Below are 20,245 nucleotides of genomic sequence, written 5' to 3' on the forward strand. Positions count from 1 at the left end.
CTTTTCACACCCAGAAGAATCCAGTTCTCCAATGTTCTTCAGGATTCAGAGGTCTCTACCGGTTTCGTTTTGCTTGGGTTTCGAAGCCCCTTAAATGAAGGGGTGTGGTGCCTACAATAGCTTTACAAGATTCCCAGGCAGAGGCTCGACAGCCTCTCTCTCAACCCTTCTCACAATTTGCTGCCACATGAGCTAACATGGTCTTCACAGTGCTGTATCCTTATTACCAGGAGTGCCTAAGCTATTAACTCACTAGTAACAGGTGCCAAATTGCCTCTCCTTTTGCACAAGATGTTCATTTACAATCAAATTGCACATAAATCCCTCCAGTCCCTGCTCATTTCCCTCTGCCCTCATCCTTTTTTGTCTTTTTTTTTTTTTTTTTTTTTCCTCCTCAGTACTCCCAGTCCTGTCTGCTGAGAGTCTCTGAGATGATGTGTGGGGAGAGAAGGCTGGGAGCACTGGAAGGACACAGGGCCACTGGGCTTCCTCTACCCCCAGCACACAGGCTCCAGGAGGGGACTATAGGAATGGCCTGGTGGAAGCTCTCTGAGAACAAGGACGCCCCTTAAGGACTCTTCTAGAATAACTCCCTCATCTTACAGATAAGGAAACCGAGGCTGGGCGTACAGACACGACTTGCCCAAGCAATTAGGGAAACTGAGCTAGGAGAACACCCCGCCATCCCAGACCACTTCACTTCCTCCACCTCTGCTTTTGGCATTGCCAATGAGGGCCTTGGAGCTTAGGGGGTAGGGGGACGATCTAAGATCACACAGCTATTAAGTGCGGGGTCCAAGAGCAGAAGCACAGTGAGATATGGGCGAGAAGCAACCAAGGGAAGGAAAGCAGACCATCGGGCGTTTCCCAGGTTAAGGCGGGTATGCCGCACAACTCCAGGGGGCACTGTTCCTACTGCATCCCATGCATCCTCTGGCCCCCGTGTGCCCTGCTGAGCAGGGGGACAGAGGATGCAGTGGAGAGAGGGCAGGTGTCCTGGCCCTCCTGGAAACCGGCTCCTGGGGGCCTGCCACCTCGGGGGCGCCCGACCCACCGTGGAGGTGCCTGGGGCCCCCAAGCACTGCCCGCGGCCTCTTCTCTGGGGAGCAGGGGACAGGGTCCGAATGCCTTTCCCCATTCAGTGGGATTATCCCTTTTGAATTGTTTAAAAAAAAAAAAAAAAAAAAACTGCAGCTAGCGAACCCTGCCTGACAACACCGAAGGAATTTTTCCCAGGGATCGGCCGAAAGCTGACTCACATTTAAAGACTTGCCCAAAGTGGTCATGCCCCTCTGAGCAAATACCACAGGCATGTAAAACCTCGCTCCCCACGGCCTCCCGGCGGAGAGGACTCCCCGCGCTGCCGCCCTGCCCGGCCCCCGATTGGACGAGCGCCGCGCCGCTTAGGCAGGCGCAGCCAATGGGAGCGCCGCCTAGCCGGGCGCAGCCAATGGGAGCGCCGCCTCGCCGGGTTGCTATCCTGGCGGTACCGGGGTCCGCAAGGGAGGCGCGGGCGGGTAGCTGTCACTGCTTGTTTCCTGTCCCGGAGGCGGGGGTGCAGCGGGTGGGAGGCTCTGGCTGTTTGTTTAGGCAGGTAAGGCCTGGGAGGGAAGTAAAAAAGAAAGGGCTGAGCCGCCTACACCGGAGGCTGCCTCAGGGCCTTTGAGCTCCAAGTTTCCATTCCAGAATGTGAGCCGCCCCGGAGCTGACTGCGGAAAGCGCGAGGGGTTGCCCGGCTCGCAGGCAGCTCCCGCCGGCCCCGCCGCGTGCAGGCTGCCTCGGGTCTCCAGCACCCCAGCCAGGGCCCGGCTGCCCCCGCCTGGGGGTTGCCCCGCTCGCAGGCAGCTCCCGCCGGCCCCGCCGCGTGCAGGCTGCCTCGGGTCTCCAGCACCGAGCCAGGGCCCGGCTGCCCCCGCCTGCGGGCGTCAGGGACCCCAGAACCGGACTAGCGCAAGAGGGGTTGCAAGGAGGGATCTCACCCTGATCGCAGGGAGGTGGACGTGCGGTCAGGACTAGGTCTCACTCAGCTGCAGCTCTTGTCTTTTATCTTCAACAGGGGAGGTTGGGGCCGGATCCTTTGTGAAGTCCTTGGCCCCGAGGTTCTGGTTCTGTTCTCAACACCAAGGGAGGAACTTTGGCTCTTCGTTCCTCTGTCCCGAGCGGTTTTCCACCTAGCAGCCGCAGAGCTTTTCTTGATATGTGAACGGACTCCTGAGCTTCCCCTCCCCAGCAACCTTTTCAGGATCCGCAATCAGGTCTTATTCCCCTCAGTCTCTCCTTGACTGCTAGCAACGCCCACTGCGTGCCCCAGTTCTTTCCGACCCCAGGCCTTTGCACGTGCCATTCCTCTGACCTGCCACCCCAGCCTCGCTCTTGGCCAGCTCCCAGCTCATCCTCAGGGCTCAGAATAAATGGTGCTTTCTTAGGCCCTCCCTGCACCCTGATCTGCCGCCTCCCATGGCACCCTGTGGTTTGCCATCACAGCACATATCCCGAACCGTAATTTTGTGAGTTTATGTGTATTTATTTGCTTAATGTCTCCTCTGCTAGAAAGGACAGAAGCCACTTCTGTTTTGTACCTAGCGTAGTCCCTGGCACTCAATAAATACTAGGTTGAATTCATTAAAAAAATATATCTTCGGGAGTAAAGAATCATTGTACTCATTTAACAGATGAGGGTTGTAGAACTCAGGCAAGTGAGGTAACTTACCTACATTCAAATGGGTGAAAATGTTCAACCTGTCTCTGGCTTTCTGCTTGTGTTAGGCAATTGTACTATAAAATTACAGGCCTTCTGAGAGGTGACACGTAAATGCTAGAACAGATGGCTCTGGCACTTTGGGTGCCGTGGCTTTGCTTCTGCTGCCCAGGACTCTTCCAGCCCAGTGCAAGTACTGTTCGCTTACTCATTCAACAAATATTTATGGAGCACCTATTAGGAGCCCAGCAGCACGATGGTAAACAGGAGAGTCCCCTTCAGAGCTTACTGGTGAGGGTGTATCTAGACACCACGGCTACAGTCCTGTCTACCCACAGGCAGAATCAGGTCTGGGAGCCAACCATCAGTATTTTAAAGGAGAGAGGTGTTGAAGCAGGGAAGCATTATCGATGGCGAGAGATTTTTCTGGGTACTATTCCCTTAGCTGTGATCTAAAAGCTGGCTCTGCCATCAGCTCCACCCAGCGCCCCTCCTCACAGACACACACGCACACTTGCACACTCGCCTGCCTCCACCACCACCACCACCACCAACCAGTGGCTGAGTCAAAATGACATAAAGGGGAAGGGCCAAATCCCAGCTCCCCCTTGAGAGCCAAGCTGCGTGATCTCTGGAGAGTCACTGCCCTTCCAACCCCAGGCTCCTCATCTGGCCCGAATACTTCATCCATGAAATGAACTGCTCTGTTACTTTAGTCCATCACTTCTTCAGCATACATATACTGATCATCTGCTGGGCACACTGTCCAGCACTGGGAGTACAGTAAGGAGCAAAACTAGCTGTGGCCTCTGTCCACAGAGAGCTTACGGTCCAATGGGGGAAAGGCACATACGATCATCAATCAGTTCAATTAAACAGCGGCTGAACAGTCACCAGACAATGTAATTAAAAGCTGAACTGAGTCCTAACGCATGGTCACATCAGTGTGCAAAAATCCTGCTGCAGGAAGGCTCTTGCACATTCCAGAAAGCAGAGAAAGCCAGCATGGCTGCAGGGGAGAGAGGAGAGAGGGGAGAGAGGGGAAGAGGGCCAAGGTGCTGTGTGCAGGGCGGCGGGGCGGGGGTGGGGGGGAGTGTCACGGTGATCTGAGAGCTAGGGGAAGCCACTGGAAGACTTTCAGATGAGGATTTTATGTTCCAGTTTTTATTTTAAAAATATTCCTTGGTGAGGCAAGGGGAGAGGAAGAGACAGAGCAGAAGTGAGAGATCGGCCAGGAGGTAAGGGACGATGGGGACATGGTTATGGTGACAACAGTGGAGAAGAGAAGGGCTGTCGGACCGAAGAGAATTCATCAGTCCTCATCTATCTTAAAAGCCGGGTTTCTTAATTTTTTCAAATTTTCTCCCAGAAAAATGTGCAGCATGTCAGATTGTAAAACCCAGTCCTTTTCGTACTCGCTAACATGGCAGCAGACTCGGTCAACATTCTCTTGTAACTTCTGGTTCGTGTGGGCGTATGGACACGTGCCCTGGATCCTGGGGCTGTGAGTCCTGTCAGGTCTGCCCAGTGTCTTTCACTCGCCCTTCCCACGAGTCAGCCATTGAACGTCGTCCCTCCTGTGGGCCATCATTCCCTTAACCCAGCTGGCAGGGCAGGGCTGGTCCTGGTCCTGGGGCGCCCTTGTGTAACCCGTGGAGCTTCAGAGCCTGCAGTGTGGACTCCTTGAGGGCGAAGCTGGTGGGGAAGGGCGTGGTGAGCAGGCCATTTTCCCATTTTCACAGTAGGCCCCTTTGGATACAGACCCATTTCACATGAGTCCCGCCAGTCACAGCTTGGGGCCACCAGCCAACCTTGCCCCCCTCTGGTTGGTTATTCCTGTGAGCCCTAAAAATGCCCTGACCTGTTTCACTTTCAGTTCTAGTGTGCGCACACACACGCACACACGCACACACGCACACACACACACACACACACACACACACACACACGTGCTTCAGGCTGTGGTGTTTCCACTGAAGAGGGAATGCATCATTTGCTCCTTGTGGTTAAACCCATAGTGTATAAGCCTTGTCTACACGAGAAAATGTGTTCTTGAGTATTTTGCAAGCTGCCCTCCTTGACGCGATCCAGCATTTTCGCTGTACCCTTCCACTGACCTCTGAAGAGATGTGCCTCCACCTCAAAAGGCAGATCTTTAGGGAGCTCTGAGCCACAGGGCTCCTTTGGCTGGTTCTCCACGGTAGAAACCCCAGGGGCTCCTCAATATGCCCCCCAGAAGCTTCCCACTGGAGAAAGTCCCAGCTTTCCCCACCGCCTTGTCTTCCACGGCCTCTGGCCCCGGCCGTTCTCTGTCCCAGGGTGATCTAGGTGAGAAGATGTAGATAGCTCTGGCTGCCCAGTCATCCCTCTAGGAGCCTCTCTGCCTGGAGTGCGTGTGGCAGGGTGGTGCGTCCCCTTATCTATAAAGACAATGCTTGTTCAGAGCCCCGAGACTGGGACAGCAGCCACTTACCAACACTCAAGTGTGGCCAAGCCTGTTGGCCTGGCTCGGGTTTGATGCCCAGGAGAAAGCAGGGTATCTCAGGGGTCTATCTCTGGGCTGTCTACCAGTTCCTAAAGCAATTAGCAGAAGGGCCTGGCCCTCCCCAGCTTCCATTCATTCTTTCTCTTTTATTCATTCACCAGACTAAGAGGAGTTACCCGAGGGCAGGGATCATGTCATATTCATCCATGAATTCCCACCCCTGAGCCCAAGCCTGGCACCAGAGACACTCTTCAGTGAATGAGCCCATTCAGTGATCACGCAAAGTGTGGGGCGAGCTCCACCCCCTGAGGATCCACACCAGGTAGGGGCCACACAGGTGGGGTGCAGTTCCTTGTCTTCCAGGAACTCGCAGTCTGGGTGGGGAGACAGTCGTCCCACAATGATTTATTCCGCTTAACCGTGGGCTGGGGCTGGAGTAGGCCCTCCTGGGAAATGAGTGAACAGGCCCCCATACCAAAAATAAGTGTCCCACCCCTCCGAGCATGGATGTTGGGTTTTTCTACCGCCATCATTCAAGGCCTCAGGTCGGGCAGGATCTTAGCTCTTCCCAGCTTTGACGGCCCCGCTGCCTCCCTGGCATCCCAGGGCGCATGTCAGGATTCTGTTTCCTGGCCGCTAGTGGACAGGCAGGTGGGGCTGCTTTAGTTCCGGGCTCCGGAGGGTCAGATCCAAGTTGCAATCCAGTTCCCGCTGCTCCCTGTCCAGAGTGGCACACACACTCGTAAACCCACCGGAGCCTCAGTTTCTCAGTCTACACGGATGACGGCAAGCACCCACGAGCATCTATCCCGTGCTGGCCTCCCTGCTCTAACTTTGCCGGTCTTCCGGCACCAGGGACCTCCACTTGACAGAGAGGAGAGTGACGCGCAGAGGCAGGAGGGGGAATGCATCCCAGGGAAGCAGTCCTTGCAGGCCCGGCTTTGTCCGGCCAGGCCGCTCTCAGCCCCTCTTTCCAGGCGCCCGCGTGGAGCGCGGCGCATGCCAGTTGCACCGGAGCTGAGCACGTCTCCTGGCTTCACCGCCTTTCCAGAAACACGGGTCCTTCTGTCTGTTTCTCCAGGCCGTGACCTCAAGTCCAAGCCCCGGGCTCCAGGCGTGTCCTGACTCTCCACCCCGCTGGGCTGCCCCTCAGAGAAATTTCCCTGAACTCACCCTCCTCTTTCCTGGGCACGCAGCTCAGGTCAACGGCAGGTCCTCTGACCCATCCCCGGCAGCACTCCCCGGTTCCAGGCCTGCCCCCGCAGTCACTCAGCCTCAATGGACTCCCGCTGTTTTCTCATCTCCAGGCTCTCTCACGCAGCTTCCTTTACCCCTTTCATCCCTGCCCCCTACTCGGCTCCCACATCCTGCCCTGGGGCCCTCTCCCTGGCCCCAAGAAGTCTGTCTGGGTATTGTTCTCCACTCCCAGCATTAGCATTCTCAAGGCCCGCATTTGCATTTTGATGGCTCCTGTCCCAGCTAGACAGGGGTACACTTTGATGCATATATATTTTGGAGAGGAGAGCTTTCTCCTGCACAGCGTCTAATTTTCCACTTTGATTCAAGTGCATTCTTTGGTTCGGGCCTGATTTACTCTGGGCCAAGACACACTTGAGCCAGCACCTTTAGGCTATGCTCAGGCCTATAAGATAACGGAAGGATTTTGCCTTGTGGGAGCTCCAGGGAACAGAAGTCTCACTTCCCACGCCTCCCGCTTCTGCTCGGAACATCAAAGCTTCCTGCCAGCTCGCATCTGCAACCAGTGTTCTTCCCTCCCAGGCTCAAAAGCCTTGCCCCCCACCCCCACACCTCTCCGCTCCCCCCCCAGCATTCCCGGGCATAACAGCTAAGGCCAGAGATTGGGGTTCGCTGTTGCCCACCCCTGGCTGAGATAGAGCCAAGCCTTGGGCCTTGATCTGAGGGAAAGCCACCATAAGTAGGCGAGGAGGATGGGGTACTGAAGCCACCCAGGTAGCCTAGGATATCACCCTGGATGTCCCTGTTTATAACCTGAAGACCTGGAGGGTCTTAATGCAGGGACAAAGTGACCACATGGGGCCCAGGATGGTGGGGCTTTTAGATCGTACATGCCTGTGGGCCGCTGGGGTTCAGCCAGAATTAGAACAGCCAAGTGCCAAGCAACAGAGAGAAAGGAATGTCTTGCCAGGTCTCCAGGGGTTTCGGGGCCACATTTTACAGAGGTTTAGGGAATTGTGGTTTGCACGGCACGGCTTCCTAGGGTTTCATCCCAACTTCAGAGTGATTTATGATTCCTGTTCCATTGAGCGGCTCTCTCCACATTCATTTCCACCTACAGCTTAGTTCTTTCAAATAACATCTTACACGGGTGGTGTGGGGGTGGATAATGAGGCACTTCAGGGTGGGGAAGTGGAGGCAGACATCAGGGAGGGCAGGAGTTGGAGTCTTGGAGGCTTTGGGCTCCTGGGTGGCAGGGCTGACAGGGCAGCAGCAAAAGAGACGGAGAAAGTCTGGATTCCCCCCAGTTCAGTGAGCGTTCAGCTAACGTCGCTTCAGAGGGTTCTATATTCCTGTGCTCTGTGCTGATGACAGAGGTCGTTGCAAAATCAAATAGAAGTGGGTCAGTTAAATCTCGAGGAATTTCTGTTCTCGTGGGAGAGACATAAAGGCCTCATGATAACCACGACTGCCTGCCCATCGCTTGCTCGTGGAGGGCGTTTTAACCCCGGGAGCATTTCTAACTTTTGTAGCAGTTAGCAGTATTCTGTTGCCCATTTTCGGATGGGAAAAAGAAAGGTTCCTGTAAAAGGGTCCAAGGTCACACCCCTAGGAAGTTGCAGAATCAGCAGCGTTCGAACGTCGCAGCCCAAACTCCTTCCCTGGTATCAAAAGGCAAGGCAAAGCAAAACCCCCCAAACCCGAGGACATGAAACAGCCAAGGGTTCTGAGAATTCAGGGAGAGAGGAGCCACATCCAGCTGTGGGCACAGGGACTAGCTCCAGATAAGACAAGACACCTGCTCCTTCTCGAGCTCCATCCTCAAGAGAGGTCAGAGTCCCTAGGGAGAGATGTCTGGGAGGGCGCAGGGAGTAGAAGCCCTGAGATGCACTGGGGGGGGGTGGGGGGGGGAGATGGGGAGTCATCCTGGGATGCAGGATCTGAGAAGAAAAGAGCAGAGAATGGAGTGGCACCGGAACGCAGAGTGCTCTGCAACATCTGGAGATACTCTATAGGTGTTTGGAGACCCAGGAAGATTTTTGAGTAAGATAGTGATGCAACAAAAGACATATTGAGGAAGAGAGAGAACTCAAGAAGACTTAGCTATAGGAAGATAATAAAATGTCAGAGATCGGGACAGGGAGCTCCTGCGTGGCACGGTCGGTTAAGCATCTGACTTGTGCTCACTCAGGTCATGATCTCAAGGTCCTGGGATTGAGCTCTGAGCTCCAGTTTGGACCCCCTGCTCAGCGGAGAGTCTGCTTCTCCCTCTCCCTACGTCCCTCCCCCTGATCCTGCCAGCTCACTCACTCACTGTCTCTCAAATGAATAAATAAAATCTTTTTAAAAAAAAAATATCACAGGGGATTCAGGCCACTGAAATCCAAGCAAGGGGCAAAGAGATCCTAGGCACAGTCTCCTGAGAATGGCAAGGTAGTATTAAGCATGGGAAATGATTTGGAGATGGGAATAGAGACCCCTAGCATGAAGGGGGTGGGGGAGGGAGCCGGAGAGACAGGTTTGGAAATTGCAAGGCAAAAGACGATGACTGAAACCCTAGGAACAGATCCAAGCAGCAGGGCTAACTGAAGACAAGAGAGAGGTAGGGATCAAATCCAGACTCAAAGGTCAGAATGGGGAAGGGGAGAAGCAAAGGGGACAGAAAATAGTGCTGGGACACCAGGTGAGGACGAAGGGAAATTCGCAGGTGGCTGTCTGTGTCAAGTGTGCATTCTCCTCTCTGTCCACGTCATGCCTGGCACATCAGCGGGGTGGCTTCTGGCCCAGCCACCTGGCCTGGTGCTCTGTAGGCAGCAGTGTTTTCTTTTATAAAGGTGGGTCACAGTGCAACCCTCCACAATTCCCGTAAAAAGCAGAGCGCATGGCATGTGCTCAGGAAATGGCAGCACTCATTGTTATAGCTGTCGTTGACTTATGTTATTCTTTCCCAAGTTTAGGAATTCTAGAGATCAGGGACCAGGTCTTTGTATTTACCTTAATCATCTGCTCAACCCCAGGCATACTAGAGTCCCTGTTTCCTGACTCCTGGGAAAGTAGGATGGGTGAACTCTCCCATCGATTTGTTTCTTGCTGCACCAACCATTTATCCCTTGTTGGTGTTTCACTACCATTAACTATTAGGCAAGAAGACACTGAAGAGTCAAGAAGAAGGACTTTTGGAGGTTCTGAACTCTGGACCTTTCCAACCATGCTTTGGTTTCTCTGTATAGGATTTCTCGAATTTCCTTTTATGGGGCAGTGGACTAAGACCAGCCCAGGGACGTGGTTCCAAGGCTGGGTTTGGAGTGGGGTAGTGGGGAATTATGGCTGCCAACTGCACGCTTTCAGACAATGTTTCTGGACTTGTATGATCTCACTTGATGAGGGGTGGGTGGGAGAAGCTTGGAGCAACAAAGATAGGCATGGTCACACGAGCACACCGATGATCCTCCAGAGGGGGTGTGGGGGACGCAGATGCCAGGTGGGACCAAGGCCTCAGGAGGGCTTGGCCATGTTTGAACCTGAATCCAAGGTGTTTTTTTTCCCTCAGACTCTAGGTAAAGCAGTGCCTTCCATGCATTTGGTCAAAGGACTTTCAGAAGGATTCCTTCCCTCTCATCAACACATCGTGGCCTGTCCTTGCCAAAGCAGCTCAAGGAGTCTTCGCCCTGGGACCCAATTATTAAAATCCCCTGTCCACTCCTGGCCAGCTTTGTTGCTTGTATTGGTTTGGGTGAGGGGCAGAGGGAGGGGGAGCGGTGAAAGGCGAGGAAGTGTTTGAAAGCGAGGCCTCCCCTTCGTCTTGGCTGTCCCAGGCTTTGATAATGCCAGCAGCTGAGACAGCTCCTGAACTCTTGGGCCCGCCTCTCCGAGAGCTGGCGGCTTGGCTTTCATCTCTGTTTGTGGCCAAGGACAGGGACGTGGGGGCCAGCACCCAGCCTGGCTAATGAGTAATTGGGAGCCTCGTCTGTGTGTGCTTCTGCGACATGCACTGGGGTGACCTTGAGATTGCCAGGGCACCCCTGATCCATCCTGAAGCCGAGGCCAAGGCCGGGGGTGAGGGGTGGGGGATGGTGGACTAGTTCCCCTTTGTCACCGCCGCCGCCATCCCCAGTGGAGTCCAGGCTTGTACTCCCACCCCCTATCTTCACCTGAATGGCCAGGTTTGAGCAATTTAAGAAAGCTGTTACAAAGGTGTTTGTCCTCTATGGTGCATCTCTGGCCTCCGTTTTGACCTCCAGCTGCACTCCTTCTAGTGACTCCCTCCCCTGCAGACGCTGAGGGCTTGTCTGAGCCCCTCCAGGTCAATGAAAAAGTCATGGCGAGGTCAGGAGCACACCTGTGCGATGGCTCCATCAGTGCCATCTTCTTCCTCGGGTCAGAGAGCTTCCTTCCTTTCTCTGTAAGGGCTTTCAATGACTGTCCAGTACGATCCGTGCCCTTTAAGGGTGTTCCACGGACTTTCCACCCTGTGTCTTTGCTTCTTTCTCCTCATCCTCGGCGTAAAGTTCACATACCTGTTTTGTGGGAGAATCTCTTCACAAAACGTGAAGAGATTGTGAAGCGTGTCTGTCCCTTGCTTGCACCTATGGGGCCCTGGGCCACTTACCTAACTTCTCAGAGCTTCTGTTATTTTCCCTCCTCTGTACAAAGGGGCCTGCAGCACCCCCTCAACAGGCTGCAGGGGAACTGTAACAAGATGGCAGATGTCAAATGCTAGACAACAAAAAGATATTAATTCTCTGTTTCGGAGCCACATGTCCGTCCTCCTCCCCATTAGGAAGTCCGCTCTCCCCACCAGAGTGAACTCAGTAGCATGAAATACTTGAAAAATGTTTTCCAAATGAATGAATGAATACATGAATAAATGCATTGCTAATGGCAGCAAATATATGTGGACATCTGTTCTCTGAGAATAAATCAGTTCAATGATTATGGAATGTCACAGTGTTGGAAGGAGTTGTACCAAGCACATGCAAACCATGCCGTAGAACAATTGAGCTGGGCCTAGAATGGAGCGAGGCTTTTGTCTTTTATTTTGGGTTCGTTTTTAGGGAGCTTAGTATTTGAGAGAGTTCTGGCCACTAAGAAAACTTAACTTTGTTGTAGCATCTGGATGATGCTAGGTGTTCAATAAATTTCCACAGAATGAAGAAACACGGATGAGCGATCAAGAAAAATTAGCCATCAGCAAGGGGAATAAGGCTCATTTTTGCTCTTGGGGGCTTGGGTACTTTTCAGGGGTCTGGATACCAGCTTGCTGTGTGGTCTTCGCTCTGCCTCTTACCTCAGCCTCCATGCTCCCGATCTACACCACGAGGCAACATAATCCCCAATCTCTCTGTCTTCTTACAGCAGGGCTAGAAGGCAAAGACAGGAACTCCAGCCTTCCAGCAACCTCCCTGGCAATCTCACTTATCTTTCTGGGGCCTTTAGAGCCAGCAGCGTTGAAGGAGGGGCAAAGGAGGCTAGCAGGGGGAAAAATTAACTGGACAAGTCACCCCAGGGCAGTGAGGCCCAAGAAAGGGCCTTTATCTCTATTCCTGTTATGCTTCATTGACCTCATTATTGTCTTGTCTCCAGGACAGGGTCCATTCTCCTTTCCTGCACAGCTAGTCTGTCTCTGAGGGGCTGGGCCTGGCAACGCAGAGAAGAGGCAGGCAAAATATCAGTGGATTAACTTACAAAGCTATCCCCTCATTTGAGCTTTAAAGCAGCTGTTCCTTCAGGAAATTCTGACAGGCCCCTCCGAATTGTCCTCTCTGGGGATTGTGGCTGGCAGGGCTCGGGGCTGGCTCAGCCCAAGGGTGTTTTTGCTCAGCTGGGAAGATGTAACGTTGCGATAGATCCTGTAAAGAGTTCCAGGAGGGCTCAGTGACTGCCTCGAGAGCTTGGAACAGCTGCATGGTGATGGCAGAAGTTCAAATTCCACTTCCTCCAGGAAGCCTTCGGGGATTACTTCAGCCACATGTTCCCTTCTCAAGTCCTTTAAAGCCTTCTCGTTCCTTTTGGAACGTGTAAGACTCTTTTATATTCCCATCACTGCATAGTTGTTTTACTATCTGGAAGCTGCTAATGGGAAGGATCTTAATCTCATTTACTCCGGTCAGTTGAGTGCTTAGCCTTGCCAGTCCTACGGGAGGCACTTACAAAATACTTGTTGACTCAATGAAGAAAGAAATGGCCACGTCGCCCGTGGGGGCCTTCTCACCTCTCCAAGTTATTTCTTTGTACCTTCTATGGTTAGAAAGAATACCAGGAGGGCTCCCGGGTGACTCAGTTGGTTAAGCGTCTGCCTTCGGCTCGGGTCATGACTCCAGGTCCCTGCTCCGCAGAGAGCCTGCTTCTCCCTCTCTGTCTCCCCCCTGCTTGTGCTCTCTCTTGCTCTCTCATAGCCTCTCTTTCTCTCTCAAATAAATAAAATCTTTAAAAAAGAAAGAAAGAAAGAAAGATTTACTGATTTACTTTAGAGAGGCAGTCTGGTTAGGTAGAGAGGCAGTCTGGTTAGGTAGAGAGGATGACTGGCTCTAGATTCACCCCAGTCACCAGCAGATAGCCGTGGAAATGTCAGCAAGTTATTTAACCTCTCTGCGCAACTGAGGAAAACACTAAAAACGACTTCACAGAATAGCGAGGACTGAAGAATTTATAACGTGTGTAGGGCGTTTAGAGTAGTAGTACGTGGTAGTACTTGCTGGGCTTTGATGAAAGTGTCGAAATCCTCAAGTTCAGAACCACAGTCGTGAGATCCGATGTAATGGGGTAGGGGGGTACTGAGGTTCCCAGCAACCCACGCTTATAAACCTGTTAATCGAGTAACTTTTTCTGACTCTGCAATGAATACAAAATGTACCGGAAATCCACTCCCTGCCACCAACACCCACCTCTGACCTTTATTTCTAGCGACCCCTGACCCTGGCAGAGTCAAAATGCATACGCTCAGCCTGGGGGAAAGACCACTTGTACTGAGCCCAGGTATGCCTGACCCTGGGTCAGCCTAGACAAACACCTGCTTTCCGGTGAGCAAAGGTGATAACATTCCTGAGGCTTGAGTGGGCTCTACTGTGTGTTGGCAAGCAATTCATTCCGCTCCCTGCCTAAAACCATCCGTCAGTCATCCCAGCAAGACTCCCATGCCCCCCACCTTGGTTAAAAGAGCCTCAGGGGCTCGGTGCACACCTTCTCAAGCCCTTTCCTAAACCACCTACTGGTCTATGTTGAATGCTAGGTCTGGTTAGAGTACCTCGCTGCTCGAAAAAGGATGAAGGAAAAAGAACCCAAAAGCCTGGGGCAGGGTGAGCCAGTGGTCGGGGCCGAATCAAAACTCTCCTTAGATGGTACGGAGTTAGGTGGCAGATGCACAGAACTATTTCAGAAGGCAATCCCACGAAGCTGTTAATGAAGCCCTGGGTGGGAAATAGGACACTGAACACCAGACAGCAGGAAAGCCAAGTTCAAGTGTTTATTTTGTTTTGTTTTTCACCCAAGTCACATGCTAGGTTCTGTATCTCCATTACAACCCTGTGAGGTGTGTTTGGGGAAACTGAGGCTCAGATGGGGTGGGCAGGCTGTGATGTGCTTAGTACCACCCCACACCTTGTAAGCGGAAGAGTTTTGAACCTAAGCCCTCTGACTTCTGGCTCAGTGCCTAGCACACTATTTACATGCCTTCTTTCTGGAAGGGACCCCAGAGCTCATCCTGCCCAGCCTCTGGCCAAGTCAGTGTTGCAGCACTCTAGCCTCATGGGGTGCCTTCCAAAAAAGGGTTCTGTACAAGCCATCCCCCTGGTGGAGGTTCACGATGCATGTTAAAGTCTCTGAGACATCTGGTGGTAAAGACCCATTTATTCCAGGGCTTGCAAAACATTCTTCACCACAGAGTGACTTTGTTTCTTAGAACAATCATTCACCTCCTGAGAAACTGGCCTTTGGAACCTGTCCTGGGAAATATTAATCTAGTCTGATGCTTTCACTTATTGGTAGGGAAATTGAGGAAGTGGCTTGCTGGAAGGTGGAGCTGGGATTAACACCCAGGAGGACTGATTCTCAGCCAGTGTTTTCTTCTATGACTGAATGACGATGTCCATTAACTTGGTATAGACCCAGCAGGGACCCAGAGTGAGGAGAAGACAGAGATTTTTACCTGCGGAGAAGGCTGGACACAGGCCATGAAAAGGTATTAAGAACATTTACAGCCAACAATTCAGCAAAAGCACACTTACAAAGGCAACAGTATATACAGGTGCTGAGAAGGGACGAGATCAAAGAGAGACGGCGTCGGGGGATAAATTCGAGAAAGGGTCTCTGAAAGATGTCAGTGTGGAGACAGATTTTGGCAGGCCAGGTCACCTTTAAAGGAAACATAATTAAAAATAAATATTATAATAAATAAATGGAACATGAGAATCTTACTTCATTCATTTGGGAAGATGATTTTGTCCACCTCCCGAGGCCATCAAAAGGAATAGGGGACATATGTGGTTCCCACATGCTTGGGAAAGATGAGCTGACCTTCCAAAGTGCCTTCACCTGTTGCCTCCAGATGTACCAGTTGGAGAGGGAATGTGGGCCTCCATGAACCACCATGGTTCACCATGACCACCCTTTGCCCCAATGGGAGGCATGGGGGATTTAGGGTAAGAGTCACACACTTGGAATGAGAAGCATTCGTGTTTGAGTCCTGGCTTTGTGATGTGGGGGTTCTTCCATTTATCTTTCCAGGTCTTCGTTTTCCCAGTCAAAAAAGAGAGGATTGGACCCAAGCATGGGTCCAGGCAGCGTAAGGATCTCCTGGGTTAATTAAAAGCCCCAGATCCCTGGGCCCTCCCCCCAAAACCGCTAAAGCAGAGTTTCCAGGGCCTTAGGATTTCAGCAAGGACACTAAGTATTCTGCTGTGGAATTGGGCTTGGGAACAGCTAGACTACATTATTTCTGAGCCTCTTCCTGTAATCCAGTGAGTGGTTTAAGTTTACTGAATGTCAGCACTCTTGTCGTAAAATGAGCATACTAATATTCGCCTCCGAGTATTATATTGTATCAACACTGAGAACTTTGAAACTCCAACACTGCCTAGAAGTGCTTAATATCGATATTCTGATGAGGAAACAATTTTGTTGTGTAAGAACCCACTTTATAGGGAAACTACAGGGAGCTTGAGCCCACATCTGGGATTTTTCTAGATAGCATTGTGTAAAACCTTAAAATTGGGGCTCCTGGGTGGCTCAGTCTTTGAGCGTCTGCCTTCAGCTCAGGTCATGATCCAAGGTCCTGGGATCGAGCCCAGCCCTGAGCTCCCTGCTTGGCGGGAAGCCTGCGTCCCCCGCGCCCACTCCTCTTGCTTTTTTCTTCCCTCTCCCACGGTGTGTCTCTCTCTCTGTCTAGTAAATAAATAAAATCTTTAAATCAATCAATTGATCAATCAAATTAAAATTGAACTGGTCTCAAGCAGGTGAAGTTTTACCTGATAATGTTTTTTAACCTGGAACTTTTGCAGCTCCCTGAATCTTCCCTTACTTTACCAGGCTACCTAGAGAGGAAGCTGCTAAAATGGTTTACACAAGTCAGCATTTCCCAACAAAATCTGTCCTTTGGAATACTAACAGGTGTTGGTGGAGGGAATGGGGCAGGTTTCTAGATCAACTATAATTGTGAAACTCTGTGCTGAACATGTTTTATTAAGAATTTCAAGGGGGGTGGTGCCGGGGTGGTGCCTGGGTGGCTCAGTGGGTTAAAGCCTCTGCCTTTGGCTCAGGTCATGATCCCAGGGTCCTGGGATTGAGCCCTGAATCGGGCTCTCTGCTCAGCCGGGAGCCTGCTTCCTCCTCTCTCTCTCTCTGCCTGCCTCTCTGCCTACTTGTGATCTCTCTCTGTCAAATAAATAAATAAAATCTTTAAAAAAAAAAAAAAAAAAGAATTCCAAGAGGGGTGTTTAAATGGCTCAGTGGATCGCGTGTCTGCCTTCAGCTCAGGATGTGATTCTGGGGTCCTGGGATGGAGCCCTATGTTGGGCTCCTGGTTCAGCAGGGAGTCTTCTCTCCTGCTCCCTCTGGCCCTCCCTGCTGCTCATACTCTCTCTCTCTCAAATGAATAAATTTTAAAAATCTTAATTAAAAATTTTTAAAATTTTATTTTTATTTATATATATTAATATATTTGATTAACTTATATATAAATAATTAATATATAAATATATTTAAATATTTATTTATTTTACTTATTTATAAATAAACAGAGAGAGAGGAGAGAGCACAAGCGGGTGGACCTGCAGGCAGAGGGAGAGGGCGAAGCAGGCTCCCTGCTGAGCAGGGTATGATGTGGCCTCGATCCCAAGACCCTGGAACCATGACCTGAGCTGAAGGCAAATACTTAACCAACTGAGCCATCCAGATGCCCCAAATATTTTATTTTTTTTTATTAGAGAGAGAGAGGGAGGGAAGGATCAGGGAGAGGGGAAGAGGGAGAAGCAGACTGCCCGCTGAGCAGGGATCCTGACATGGGGCTCTACCCCAGGACCTCGAGATCACCACCTGAGCCGAAGGCAGGTGCCCAACTGACTGAGTCACCTAGGCATTCCTAAAAAAAATCTAAAAAAAAAAAAAAAAAAAAATCCAAAAACCGAAAAAAAAGAAAAAAAAGGAAAAAAAAAGAGGCACCTGGTTGGCTCAGTTGGTAGAGCATGTGACTACTGATCTCAAGGTCATGAGTTTGAGTCCCACGGTGGGTGTAGAGGTTACTTAAAAAAGAAAAAAGAATCTGGAGAGCCTGTCCTTCTTGAATTGCAAGAAGGCCATCAGTGTGATTCACACTGCTAAGTGTATCTGCTCCGTGTACTGGGGGTCATCTCTCAGGCCCAGGAAAATTTGCATTACGTTTCCAGCCATTCATTGGCTTTTTCTTCCCAGGTGTCTTTCCTTTTCTAAACAGGATAGCCGGGGATGCAAAAAAAGCAGTGGTTCCTAAGACTGGCTGCCTGTTGCCTGGGGATATTCCAACAAACCTGCATCTTCGGTTTCCACCCCAGGCATAGTGACTCAGGGTGCACCAACCCCAGGATCATCTTTGGACCTGTAATTGGGAATCCTCCAAGGAATGAATCACTTCAGGCATCTAAGTGGGAGGAATTCTTCTGGCTGGAGGGGATAGTGAGGGAGGAAGGATGGTCCTCTGGCATTCCTTAAATTGCATGGGGCTGTCAGGGCATAAGCTATTTCTTGTGAAACTGGGCCCTCCCCAAAGCATAGAAGAAGGCTTTTCGAGTGTTCTGAAAAGCCTCTGACATCTGGAGACTTGGACTGTTCCACACTGTTCCAATGTGACTGTTGTTTTCCTGTGTGACCATGGACCAGTCTCCTAACCTCTCTGAGCTTCCCTTCTCTCCTTGCAAATTGGTTGTCCCCCTATATGCCTTGGGCCCTTTATGGAAGTGTGGTAAACCCCGATGAGGCAACAAACAGACAGGGCTGTGTTTCTGGCTTCTCAAAGACTAGTGAGCTAGGGAGGCTATTCTGGTTTTTGTTCCCGATTTTACTTTCTCTGAAAAACTCGCATCTGAGGTGGTGACTGAGAGACCCGATCATTCTCTTTCCTTCAAAGGATCTTTGAACTACCTTAGTACAGCCTGCAGTGAATTGTGAATCAACACTATCTTTTTAAAAGAATATTAACCGAGGGATCAGTGGGACAACCGGGTCTGCAGTGGGCAAGATGAGGCAGGGAGCGGAGACAAGTGTCCCGATCAATCAGAGCAGGCGTCACTCGATTTGAGGTGGGGATTATCTGGAAAACCGCCTCAGCTGTCCGGTTCATTTGCAGGGCTTTGCTCAATGAGCCATTGTTATGAACATTTTTTAAAAAACCTTCTCGCCTGCCACTAAGGTTGGGGGTTGTGATGGTCCGCAGACTTGGAAGTGTGGAAAGAATTCCTTTTTAAAAAAAAAAAAAAATGCATGAAGTCCACTGGCTCAAACTAATTATGATAGGACAATGCTTCTCTCAAAGAAACTAAATAGGTTATGGAGCTGCTCTGGCCAGCTACGCCATGTGTGCCAGCGACCAAGCTAGCTCCTTCTCTACGTGTTACCTCCTCTGATTCCCAGAACCACTTTGAGAGATCAGTTTGCTTACCCTGCAGCAGGCAGGCAAAGGAACAGAGTCCTGGAGATGCTACCCCCCCCCAAAAAAAAAGTCTGCCCCCAAACAACAGCTAGTGAGTAGAAGAGCCAGGATTTGAAGACCATGATCTTTGCATTGAGCAATGAGACTTTAATTCCTAGCTCTTTCCCTCCGAGACTTGAATTTTTAAGACTTAGAAATCTCAGGGAGGGTTAAGACGTGTTTCCCATTCACTTTTCATCTGGAGACAACACAAAACATGGGAAGTTCTTCATGAAGGTCTAACTGTACGAGAAGAACAGAACCCAGGCATCCGAATGGCCACAAGTGATGGGCTTTCTATTGTATCTTGTTTTCCTAAAACCAAAAGAGAGACTGAGTCAGACCGTGTTCCAGAGCGAGCTGTTTCTCTGTGGAACTCTGGCTAGGACCTGACTGGTACAGGAGTCAGGATGTCTTCAGGCGGATCTAGTTCTCTATGTCTGGGTTTGTCTGTCTGGAAAGCAGAGTCACGCAGCCATTTCCCAGCCTGGGTTACTTCTCCAAAGCAGGCTTGGGGACATCCTGGAGACACCGGCTCCCTGGATACTGTTTTGCAGGAGTTCAGGCATCTGTGGCTCTTTCCCACATGCTTAAAAAGGCCTCCTGCCCAGCCAGAGTGAATACCCACTTATTCTCCTTGTGGGACAGCCTTCCCTTGGTCCCCCCAGGTTTGGGGTGTGAAGAGGGTCATGTAAGGGAGCACTCAGTTGAAGTAGAGTGGTAAAGGGCTGCCGTGAACCTGTTCTTGGAAGATTCTCTGAGGAGAGAAAGGAGAGGAAGACACCAGGGGACAAAACCCCTGGTTTACAAAGGACCAGTGTGGGCATAGCAGAGATGGTGCTCTCAAACCTTTCTCCAGCTCTTGTTGCTGGCCACACCTGTGGGCCAGGGGGGCACAACCCAGACTGGCAGTAGTGTTTCCTTTGGGGAGAAGAGTGAGAAGTGGGACTTGAGCAAGGCATCAGAGAAGATTTTCATCTTATAGGTGAAGATTTCATTTTGAAAAGAGGAGGAGGAAGAGAAAGGGAACATTTGTTCGATAAAAAAGAAGCTTAGCTTCACTGTCCTAAAGGTTAACTCTATGACACTGTTTTGTTTTTGTTTTTGTTTTTATTTTTTAAGAGAGAGAGAGAGAAGGACTCCAACATTGTAGATCTAACCCTAGGGCTGGCCTGGCTCATAGCCCCAGAACCCATTTAGGGAAGGTAGATGACCTGTGTAAGAATACATAGATAGAATGGGAAATTATATCCCCTACTAATGGTTAGGCCTCAGTGGTCTCCTCTGTGAAAGGGGATTAAGATAAACTTGTCTGGGCGCCTGGGTGGCTCAGTGGGTTGAGCCGCTGCCTTCGGCTCAGGTCATGATCTCAGGGTCCTGGGATCGAGTCCCGCATCGGGCTCTCTGCTCAGCAGGGAGCCTGCTTCCCTCTCTCTCTCTGCCTGCCTCTCCATCTACTTGTGATTTCTCTCTGTCAAATAAATAAATAAAATCTTTAAAAAAAAAAAAAAAGATAAACTTGTCTAAGGATGGAGGTACTCATCCCAGCCGTGGAAGGGAGACTACATTTCTGAAGGACGGAGACCTGGAGAGCTTCCACTTGCCCCATCAGGAAGGTGTCTCAGGTGGGACAGTGCCGTTCTTCCCTGTGGGTCCATCTCACCCAGCACAGAGCCCAAGCTCCCTGCCTTCCAGCCCAAGATAGTCCCAT

The 20,245-nt window shown here is 51.0% G+C and overlaps 1 long non-coding RNA gene across 1 annotated transcript; it reads left to right on the top strand.

Moving 5' to 3' along the window:
* Positions 1–1,518: 1,518 nt before the first annotated feature.
* On the top strand, positions 1,519–10,079 carry LOC116594130. Its single transcript, XR_004287065.1, has 3 exons — positions 1,519–1,594; positions 5,345–5,505; positions 9,931–10,079. It is a non-coding gene; the product is annotated as an uncharacterized LOC116594130 (long non-coding RNA).
* Positions 10,080–20,245: the final 10,166 nt, after the last annotated feature.

This window comes from Mustela erminea, chromosome 6, assembly GCF_009829155.1.
Source record: "Mustela erminea isolate mMusErm1 chromosome 6, mMusErm1.Pri, whole genome shotgun sequence".
Taxonomy (NCBI): domain Eukaryota; kingdom Metazoa; phylum Chordata; class Mammalia; order Carnivora; family Mustelidae; genus Mustela; species Mustela erminea.